This window comes from Lactuca virosa, chromosome 7 (assembly GCF_052849685.1).
Source record: "Lactuca virosa cultivar CGN04683 chromosome 7, Lactuca_virosa_CGN04683_v6, whole genome shotgun sequence".
Lineage (NCBI taxonomy): Eukaryota > Viridiplantae > Streptophyta > Magnoliopsida > Asterales > Asteraceae > Lactuca > Lactuca virosa.
Genome location: NC_136432.1, coordinates 9551436 through 9563177, shown reverse-complemented (window position 1 = coordinate 9563177; position 11742 = coordinate 9551436).

Here is an 11742-nt window from a genome sequence, read left to right as displayed (position 1 = left end):
ATTAAGGAAAATTCCTATTTTTAAGTGTGACTGGGTTAATCAGAAAAACAGTGAGGTTAAACGCGATACTACTCTTGGTTACACATTGGTTGACCTGAATAATGTAGGCCACAAGATGGATCTGTTCGTATTAGCCTCACAAGCACGACAAGTGTTTTATGTGAAAGACCAAATAAATAAAAATTTGTCTATTGTCATTAAGACACCTCCAAATAATTACAAGGAAACATATGACGATGTGGATGAGGAATTTAGTACCGTCATTCACCCATAAAATGATAACATATTGCCACATATACATCAAATTGATTTGGGTAATGAATCACGAAATGATTACTACCGAACCGACATTGCCGGAACTGTTGTCTCAAAAAAATCCAAGAAAAAATCCAAGTGATCCATTTTTGGTTACTTATTATTGATGCATAAGCTTCAACAATTGTATATATTGATAATTTGTAACTTTGTATGTCTTCAATACTTTATAGTACATTGCCAATTCTTGTAGTACATTAACCTTGCAAATTACCACATATATAATTACATTCCATGTCATAACATTGCTTTTACATTACCATTTAGTAACAAGCGTTTGACCATATGTTTGGCCATACCATTTCTGGTAAACTTCACTGCATATAGTATATATAATATAAGGTCAAAATCACCTTATTTTCAAAAAAACATGCTGAAAGTCAAATTCGAACTTACGTCATGCCCATTTTCAAAGAAACGCGTCAACCAAGCACACTAAATGTTAGCTTGTTTTAAAATTCAAATACTAATTATTTAACCGTCAATTCTACTAAATAAAAATCATGGAATCTAAACAAAATATATATTTGACACATTGAGATGTGTCTTTTCTAAGCATAATATCAATTCTACTAAATAAAATAAGACAATAGTCCATCTACCATATGCATTCTATATACAAAAATCATGGAATCTAAACAAAATATACATTTCACATATTGATATGTTTTACAACAGTTCAAATTCATAAACATACATTACAAAAACTAAACAATTACAAATATATTGTCTCATGATTTACATAGCAATAGCAGATTCATTTTGATACACTTATATCATGTGTAACAAACCAGACTTTATGATTTACAAGCATAAACAATTACAAACATATTGTCTCGTGATTTACAAACAATAACACTCAATGTGACTAATATCAAACTTAATGATTAACCATTTTTACCCATTTTTGCTCTAAATAATAGCCACATGAATATTTCGCGACGTGACTAATAAAATCATTTGGATAGACATTTGTGATATGATGTGGCTATTCGAAATCAATATAGTCACATTGCAATAACATGTGACTATACACATAAAAAATTTCAAATATATTGTCTCTTGATTTACAAACAATAATACTCAATGCGACTAATATCAAACTTAATGATTAACACTTTTTCTTCATTTTTGCTCTAAATAATAGCTACATGAATATTTTGCCATGTGACTAATAAAAATCATTCGATACACATTTGTGATATGGTGTGGCTATTTGAAATCCATACAATCACTTTGAAATAACAAGTGACTATACATATAAATGGTAGGCAAGCTATAACACACCCTAAACTTCAGTCACACTTATAGTTATGAGACCATATGTACCGATTTTTTTCTACACTAAAATCATGTGAGTTAAACTCCAATTTATGAGTTAGCGACATAAACATTTACTTCATGAGACGATTTGTGACACTTGGACACTTTTATGTCACTCTTTTTTACTCCAATACATTTGTCAGTTTTTTATGTATGGAGTAACTAATGCGTCGAACTCAATCTTCTATAGTCACGCCTCCCAATTAATAAGTGGCTGAACATTCCGCCAAAATCTTTTAGATCACTTCAGCTACTAAATTATTAAAAGGTGTGGCGATACGGTTTCGAATAATCAAACGATGGAGACCTTCAACTACTTAAATATCGTATGAGTGACTATTCGTTTCCGGCATCGAGTGACAAAAGCCCGTTTTTGTAGTAATGTATGTTCGCATTTCTACATGGGAACCTCCAAGGGGTATAACTTGCCATGCGGCCTCTAGTGCTCAGCCTTGACCATCCGACAGGTCAAGCATCTCTCCACGCACCATGCTATCTCCCGCTTCATGTAGGGCCACCAATTACTAAATCTCATGTCCCAATAAATCTTGGTGGCTTCAGGGTGAATCCAGAACTTGGACTTATGGGCCTCCTCCATTAATATCTGTCGGACTCCGCCAGAAAATGGCACCCAAACCCGACCACACCGGGTCAAAAACCTGTGATTATCGGTAGAAAACATGTCAATCTCACCCCTGACCCTCTCTTGCTTTCAATTTTCCTTCTTGACCCCCTCAAACTGATCCGCCCTGATCAAATCCAATAGTGGGGAGTTAATGGTCATCCTCAAATAGTGTCCTTGAGCAGGAGTACTAGCCACCTTGCGGCTCAAAGCGTCGACAACCACATTGGCCTTCCCTGGGTGATAAAGAATCTTGAAGTCATAATCCTTGACGATGTCAAGCCATTTACATTGCCGCATGTTCAGATACGACTGATCCATGAGGTACCTCAGACTCTTGTGATCCGTGTAGATGGTACATCGGAACCCATAAGGGTAATGTTGCCAAATCTTGAGGGAAAAAATTACTGCCCCCAACTCCAAATCATGAGTCGGATACCTAGTCTCATGAGGCTTCAACTGCCTGGATGCATAAGCAATGACTCTTCCTCTCTGCATGAGGGCCGACCCTATTGAGGCATCAAAAAATACCACAAAATTCTTAACATCCTCAGGGAGGGTTAACACTGGGGCCTCACATAACTTCCTCCTCAGAGTCTCAAATGCGGCCTGCTGCTCAGGCCCCCAAATGAAATCCATACTCTTCTTCGTCAAGCGGGTCAGAGTAACAACACTCTTGGAGAAATCCTGAATAAATCACCAATGATAACCAGCCAATCCTAGAAAACTTCGAATCTCATATGGGGACTTCGGGAGCTCCCACTGCATTACCACCTTAATCTTGGCTAGATCGACCAAAATCCCGTACTGATTGACGAGGTGCCTTAGAAACTGGACCTCTAGTAACCAGAACTCACACTTGGATAACTTGGCATAAAGCCTTTCTTGTCTCAATACTCCCAACAACTCCAGAAGATGCTCCTCATGCTTCTCCCTGGTCTTGGATTAGACCAGAATATCATCAATAAAAACAATGACTAACCGGTCAAGCATCGGCCAGTATACCCGGTTCATTAAATCCATGAATGATGCAGGTGTGTTGGTGAGCCCAAACGACATCATCAAGAACTCTTAATGATCATAAAGAGTCCGGAACGTTGTCTTCTACGTGTCCTGCTCCCTGAATCTCATCTAATGATAACCTGACCTTAAATCAATCTTGGAGAACCAAGATGCACCCTGCAGTTGATCGAAGAGATCGTCAATCCTAGGGAGTGGGTAACGGTTCTTTACTGTCAACTTGTTCAACTCCCAATAATTTATGCACATGCGATGAGACCCATCCTTCTTCTTCATATACAGGATCGGTGCTCCCCACGAAAAATTGCTCAGTGGGATAAAGTGCTTGCCTAACAGCTCCTGAAGCTGAGAAGACAACTCTTGTATCTTTAGTGATGTGAGGCGATACGACGCCTTAACAATCGGTGCTGCACTAGGGATGAAATCGATCCTGAACTCCACCTTCCTCACGGGAGGCACACTAGGTAAATCCTCTGGAAATACAGCTTGAAACTCCCTAAACACTGGTATATCTAAAACCAAAACTCCCTCCTTAACCTGAGTGTCAACCACATACGTGAGGTAACCCAAACACCTATGTTGTAGATACTACCGAGCCCTGGCAGCCGAACAAAAGTCGGAACCAACCCCGGTACCCTCACCATAAATAATCAGTTCTCCCCGACTTAGGGTTCGAACTATCACTTGCTATCTCTTACAATCAATCATGGCACCAATCTGCTAAACCAGTCCATTCGTACTATCATGCACACATCCCCCATAGGGATAGGAATCAAATTGATTAGGTAAGACACCTCAAATATCTCCAAGGTACAATCCAAAAAAATGTTCAATGCAAAAATCTTGTGTTCATTGGTGATGGAAACTCGCAACGGACACTCCAACTCCCCTATTGTCATATCGAAACCCCTACTGAAAAACCGAGATACAAAGGACTGACTCGCACCCGAGTCAAAAAGCACATGAGTAGGAAAGGAGTTCACTAAGAAGATACCTAACAGAAATACAATCATAAGCATAAGAAGGTAACTTAAAAGAAAAATATATAAGAACATACCAGTAACGACGACTGGTGCCACCCTAGCCTCCTCTATTGTGAGCTGAAAAGCAAGATCCCTAGCCTTCAGAGCCTCAGCTCTCCCCTGGCATCTGTTTGTAATCCTCTAAGTAGCCGGTGCTGGAGTCTGCATTGGTCTCGCAACGATCAAGGGACAGTTGGCCTTCACATGGCCAACCTGATCACAGTGGTAGCAAATCCTGGTGCTCAGCACTGGGGCCTTCTGACGACAGCCCCTAGCAAAATGAACCTCCCTACCATAATTGTGGCACCAAGAAGCTGATCGAAAAGTGCCCTCATGTGCCTTCCCGCACTTGCCACAAGTGCGGCCCCTCTGACCTCCAGATCGTGAATTAGCGGGCTTAAACCACTTCGCTGTCGACTGTGACTGAGATGGGGCTTGACTCATCTCCCTCGTCTGGGTCTCAATCTCAATCTCTCTCCTCCAAGTGAAAGACTATAGCCTGGAGAGAGAACTGTACCGCTGGGTAGAAACAAACTCCCTGATCTCCATCTTGAGCATGCTCAAGTAATGGGACATTTGAACCTGCTCCGAAGCAGCATACTTGAGGCATAAAAGGGCTTTATCTGTAAACTTCTTGGTGATCTTCGTCACCGACACTGTCATCTTCCTCATCGAAAGATAATCTTGGGCTAACCTCTCCCTCTCTACCAGCGGCACATACTCAATACGGAACATCTCGGAAAACTGCTCCCATGTCACTGCTGCTTTCTCCGTAGGAGAATATGTATCGGTCACTAACTTCCACTAGTCCTTCTCCCCTAAACGAAGAAGGTTATGGGCGTAACTTACCTTCTAATCCTCTGGACACGAGAAAGTGCAGAAACAACCCTCTACATCGGATCACCACCTCATCACAACAATCTGGTCCTTGACCACGTCAAAATTCAAGGGCTTCGTGTTGCTGATGTCCTAGTACTAAAATGACACTCTCCTCTGGAGTCCCGCAGCAGCAGCCTCAGACACAACAACATATCGATCATCAAAAATCTCGATCATCGCGGTCTTAATAGGCCCAAAAACCTTCGAGATCGCCTCCCGAACAACCATGGTTACCTAAGTGGTGATCATCTCCTGAATGTCTTCGTCAGTCAATCCTAGCCTCTCTGGGCCACCAGCTCCTGATCCAGAACCACTAGTGATCGGCATACTAAAAACAAACCGGAATCATCAGAAAATCCACAATTCATTCTATTACAATCATTACGAAAAGACTAAACCCTAGGGGTTCTTGACTTCCTTGCTACGTGTATGGGTCTTCTGCTTCTAGTAGTACATGCCCATACATCCTTCCACACATACACATATTTGTCTCAAGGGATCGTCACAGACCACCCGATCTCAAGACCTAACATCTAGGATACACATATATCCTATAAACTCTCAAGAGTGTCTAATCCTCCCATACGTTGACCTGCTACAATCCATACTCACTCATGAAACTTACACTAACCCTGCAGCCGCTCGTGTATAATAATCATACATAACATTGGACCCGATAGACAGTCAAATACTTGATTCTACCCTGATCCCACAACCAGACAAGGAACAGGAAATAAGGCCAAATCAAACATTCTCAGGCTATAGAAACTTAGTAATGTACAATTATGATGCAAACATTAAGCAACCACAGTCATAATGTCAATTTCATATGGCATAACAAGAAATTCTCCTAGGCTATTAGGCATCATACATCAGGCTACATCAGGAAATTCTATCATGCAATACTTGAAGATCCCTAGCATACATACTACCATGCAATTCTATCATATCAGCAATACACAAAACAATGTGGGTATCTTGGGGAATCAGTTTCCTTAGCTCCGGCTGATTGTAAACATTGCATCCTTTATGTCGATTCCTTTAGAGTTAAAATTTGAAAACATTTTGCAGATCCTTAGTTTGAGTCTGGAATCACACAAGTATTCTTCCAGATCACTTAAACCATGGCTCTGATACCAACTTGTAACATCCCAAAATCATGACCAAAATTTTGTTTTTAAAACCATTCCAATTTCGTGAATTACATAAAAACATAGTTTCCAAAAGAACCATAAACATAAATCAGAGTATTCCAAAATCATAAGTCATATAAAAATCCAGGATGATGTGCACAATCAAGCCTTAGCCTTGCCCTTGTCATTTGAAATACCTGAAACCATAAATATCAAACTGTAAGCCACAACTTAGTGAGTTCCCCCAAAATACCAACACAAAAATGTATAACAGCATGCATACTGGGTCCACAGCCATCGGACTGGATTACCCTTGAGCCCACATCATAATTCTGGATTGCCCTCCTGGCCCACAGCTTATATCTGGATTGCTCCCGAGCCCACATCATAAGTTTGGATTACCCTCCCGACCCATAGCTTATGTTTGGATTGCTCTCGAGCCCACATAATAAGTCTGGATTGCTTTCCCGACCCTCACCTTATGTTTGGATTGCTCCCAGGTTTCTTGACTTATGTATAGAGAAGTATTGACTCAACCCAACCGTACTATGCCGACATATGCAACAGATAAACATATAACCAGCAAACAGATAGTCATGCAGATCTAACAGATCACTACAACATAGCAATATCCTATATACCAGGATACATAACCTATTGGGTCGACATCGATGCCTTCGACCCATAAGTACAGTGAGGAAAACTCACATCACAATTTGAAAATATAGTTGAACTGAACACTACTCAAAATACCAACTCTACAGGTCACCTATACAACAAACATGGACCGAGCCTTAATCTACTACTCAAAACACCCTATTTGACCTAAAGTCAAACTTGGTCAACGGTCAAAGGACAATGGTGATATTGCCATATTTATACACATTTTTAGGCAATATTTTAATACATTTTTATTAATATTTTGGTTATTTGCAAAGATATATGATACTTATGAAATCAAATTAAATTTTGCAGCCAAAAAGAACAATCTTGAAGAATAAGGACTATAATTGACAAGAGGAGGAATTTTGGAGATTTGAAAATTTAGAAGAAGAAAAATCCCTGCAAAAAGCCCAAATCACGACGTGGCTAAGACTTACACAACGTGGAGAGAGTGTTCTAGAACATAAGTGCACGAGAAGTCAGAGTCCTTGCACGATAAGGATTCGGCCCAAATCACGACGTGAAATCCATGAATATTCCCAAAATATATATTCATTCACTTTCACGATTGAAAGAGGCTTGGAGGGTTTTCAGACAGACTTCTGGAGAAAAATTACTCAGAGAAACCTGCGAAAAAACATTCATTGAAGGAGGGTCAATTGAAGATCAAGAGGTTGAAGAATAATTTCATCATCTTAGTTTGGCACAATATGATTATGTCGATTTTTATTGGATTTATGTTCTTGATTGCACCCATGAGTAGCCAAATCTAGTAGCTTCTGTTTAGCTGGATGAAGCTTTGACTTTATGGTTTGGTTATTAATTTATGGATTTTAATTGTTGGTTATGTGCTTGTGTTTGATTATTACTACCTAGCATGCTAATATTTGATACTTTAGTTGCCTGAGTTCATGTTCTATGTAGCTTAGTGACCACTAAATTACATGAACTTGACACCTAGTGATTTAGTGACCATTGAATTGCTAGAGCTAGGATCGACCCAAACTTAGATAAGTAATTACAGTAACTGATTTAGCTGTGCTGGAGAACATCAAATTGTGACCAAAATTGTGCTTAATTGGATTAATCTTAAATAGCTTGTCTACATCTTATATCTGATTTTGTGTTTGCTAGTGTATGACCATACATAGTTTTACATGATTTAGAGAAAATATTAGTAAATTTAGACTTAATTCTAATTACATAATAAAATAATAACCAACATTAATAATCAATAATTATTAGTTAACCATAGAGGAGAAGTGGATTTGAACTAAATGGAAGTATTTTTAATAAATTGATTAAATTCCTTAGTTAAGTGATTAAGTTTATCCGAACTTACAAAATCAGATAAAAACCAATTTAACTTTTGCTAGTTTTAGGTTAATTTTTAGTAGTTAAATTAGTTAATTAAATATGTTCCCTGTGTTCGATACCCGACTGTTATTGATATATTATTTGCGGAAAGGTACACTGCCTAAAAACGTAATAGTTAGTTAAATAGTTGGTAAAACTTACAAGTAGGTATAATAACCACGTATCAAGCTTTTGGCGTCGTTGCCGGGGAACGGCTATTTAGTTTTAAATATAATTGCTTTACGTTAATCGATCATTTTTGTGAGGTTTAACCTGCACAAAGTTCATTTTTAGCTTTATTTTTCCGAATAACAGATTTCACGACCTGAACCTTCAGTTCACGACGTGGTTTAGGTTGTTTGACGTTTTATTTAGTTTTTATCTTTTGTTTAGATTTTCTGCGACATCACGACGTGGTAGCAATAATCACGTCGTGGTGAACATTTTGTAGGACTTTTTAGTTACTTTTTGTTCGTTTTTACGTTTTTACTTTTGTTTTTGTTGCAGTATTACATGACTTGTAGATCCAACACACCTTTGATACCACCGCTTGAAGATCCAAAGTCAGGCCTTCATAAAAAGATGGATAAGAACGTAGGACAAACCAATACACCAAACAATTCACCGTTCAAAGATCTTAAATCGTTTTTTGGTAAGAAGAAAGGAAAGAACGTAGGAGAATCGAGAAATCCCTAGAAGGACGAAAGCAAGGTTGAAAGCTTTGAGCAAAATCCTAATACATAAGAATCCGAATACGAGACCGAACCCAAAATAGAAAAAGAAGAGAGTGAACCCGAAGACGAGCTAAAAAACGAGCTGGCAAACATTGCTGACTTTATGGAGGCATACAAGAAAAGAATCCGAGAGGACACCGGTCCCGGTCTAGTGCAACCTGTAATTCCTGCTAGCGCAACATTCGAGCTTAAAGGACATATTCTTTCCGCGCTTAAGGAAGTTCCATTTTCCGGGATAGATCATGAGGATTCTTACAAACACCTTGATGAAGTCAATGCCATAGCTGATTACTTCAACATCCTGAATGTTCCATGAGAGACAGTGTTATTGAGGATGCTTCCAGTCACTTTTAAAGGAGCTGCTAAGGATTGGTTAAAGGCACTTACACCCGGTGCAATTAATACATGGGCACAAATGCGTGAACAACTCTTAGAACATTTTTGCCCACCTTCTAAAGTTGCTAAACTCAAGAAGGCCATAGCAAACTTCGAGCAACAATTGAGTGATTCACTCTACGCAGCCTGGGAGCGATACAAAGGATTAATAAGAAATTGTCCCCAAAACGATTTAAATGAGCAACAAGAAGTATTAATCTTCCATGATGGGGTAATGTGATGACAAGGCAACTCCTCGGTTCTCAAGGACCTTTAACAAAGAAAAATCCTGGTGAGATTAAGGAGTTGATTGAATAGTTTTTTAAGCATTTATGTGAGTACCACAATCCTCGAAATGATGGAGCAAAAGGAATTGGAGTGGCACTTCCGAGGACATGGCAGCTGTTTTAGCTATGCTAAATAATATAGACCGAAGAATGACAAAATTGGATCAATCCATACATGCTATTCATGTAGGCTGTGAAAGATGCAATGTCCTCATTTGACTAAAGATTGCCATTTGGACAAGAACAGGAATAAGAAAGCTCAAGTATACTACTCGAGTGGAGACCGATACGATGAATATTATAGGGAGCCAAAGAAAGAATGGTTGCCATATGATGAATGTAAAAAGCAAAAAGAATAAAATATTAGGCAAACTGGTCGAGGCTTTTACCAAAAAAAGCAACAACAACCTAAAAAGAAAGTTGATTTAGAGCCCATGCTAGCTAGATTCATGGAGGCTTAGAAAAAACGAAATGATGAGACCATGCAACGATAAGTGACCAACAAGTTTTAATGAGATACCAACAAGCTTTACTTAGAAATCATCAAACATCGATTCAAAACATTGAACCTCAACTTGGTCAATTAACTAAATTATTTAATGAGCGATTATCTCCATAATTTCCTGATAAAAAACCACAACCGCATGTCATGGTCATCGATACTGAAGAAGATACTATTTCTGAGTTCCTAGAAGCCCTAGAAGAAGAGCCAAAGCAGCACGAACCTCAACCAAATAAGTCAAAAGTCGAAGAAAAAATTGTTGCTGGAATACCGATCTCACATCGTAAGGATCCCATTCTCACATCGTGGAGCCAGTTTGAACAGAAAATTTTGGTTGATATTCAAGCTTATCGTCCTCCGCTACCGTTTCCTTCTCGAGCAAAAGTTCACCCACTGGAGCAAGAACATATGAATTTTATGAAGCAAGTCAAAGGTATTTCTATTAATATGACTTTTATTGATCCTTAGTCGACAAGAAACCTCAGAGAAGCTATTTTGAGGGTCTAGAAGGTGGTCGGAAGGCCGTTAACCTGACAGGAGCGAAGATCAGAAGGATTGGAGAGTAGATTCATGTCGGTGATCATGTGGTTGTTATTGTGACCATGTTTAGCATTCCACTGTGATTCCATTATATGTTTACTTTTTGATTTGGGTGTTAAAACCTTTTACTTTGTTTTTTATGATTGAATGAATCTTTGAGTTATGGTTTAATTGCTATTTGGATTGTTTATTCTTATTTAATTTATTTTGTCAAGTTTGATTGAAGATCCATATGTTTTAAAGATTGTTACTTTTTTCCATATTGTTGAATTAATAGAGTTTAGATGACTATCTGACTGTGTTAATTTGAATCATAATTGTCTAGTGACCATTGGTGATTATTACTAGAGTTTTGACCAAAACCTAGGGTTAGGGAATAAAGTAATGAACCTTAATGTGTGTGCATGAGTAGAATGACCATTCTCTGCATGATTTAACTCCTATGACCATTAGGGTTAAATAAAATGAAATCTTGCTTAATACGAACTAAATATTGATTTGCATGATTGTTTGTTCACCTGATCAATGAATTAATAGTTGTGTTGAAATCAAAGGATTAGTAGTCGTGACCATGACACTAGTCGTATTAGGAATCGGTGAATAATGAATAATTATCCATTGTATCAGTAGTTAGGCATTAATTTGAGATGTAACTTATCTAGACCAAAGTACCTAAAGAAATTTGTCTTTAGGTCAGTTTATCGATATTTGATGTTAAGTGGTATTTAAAGTATTTAATAAAATTCTTCTTATTTCTTCTTATGTTTTGTGTAACATATAATCAAACATTCTAAAATTAATTCACCATTGTTACCCTTGTGTTCGACACATGTTCTTACCACAACTATACTATTACATGATTAGGTTCATTGTCGTGTGTGTGTGTGTTAGTCCGGTTGCGATAAATTCAGTTTTATAAATTTAAAACTTGAGCAATCAATCAATCAATCAATCTATATATATATATATAT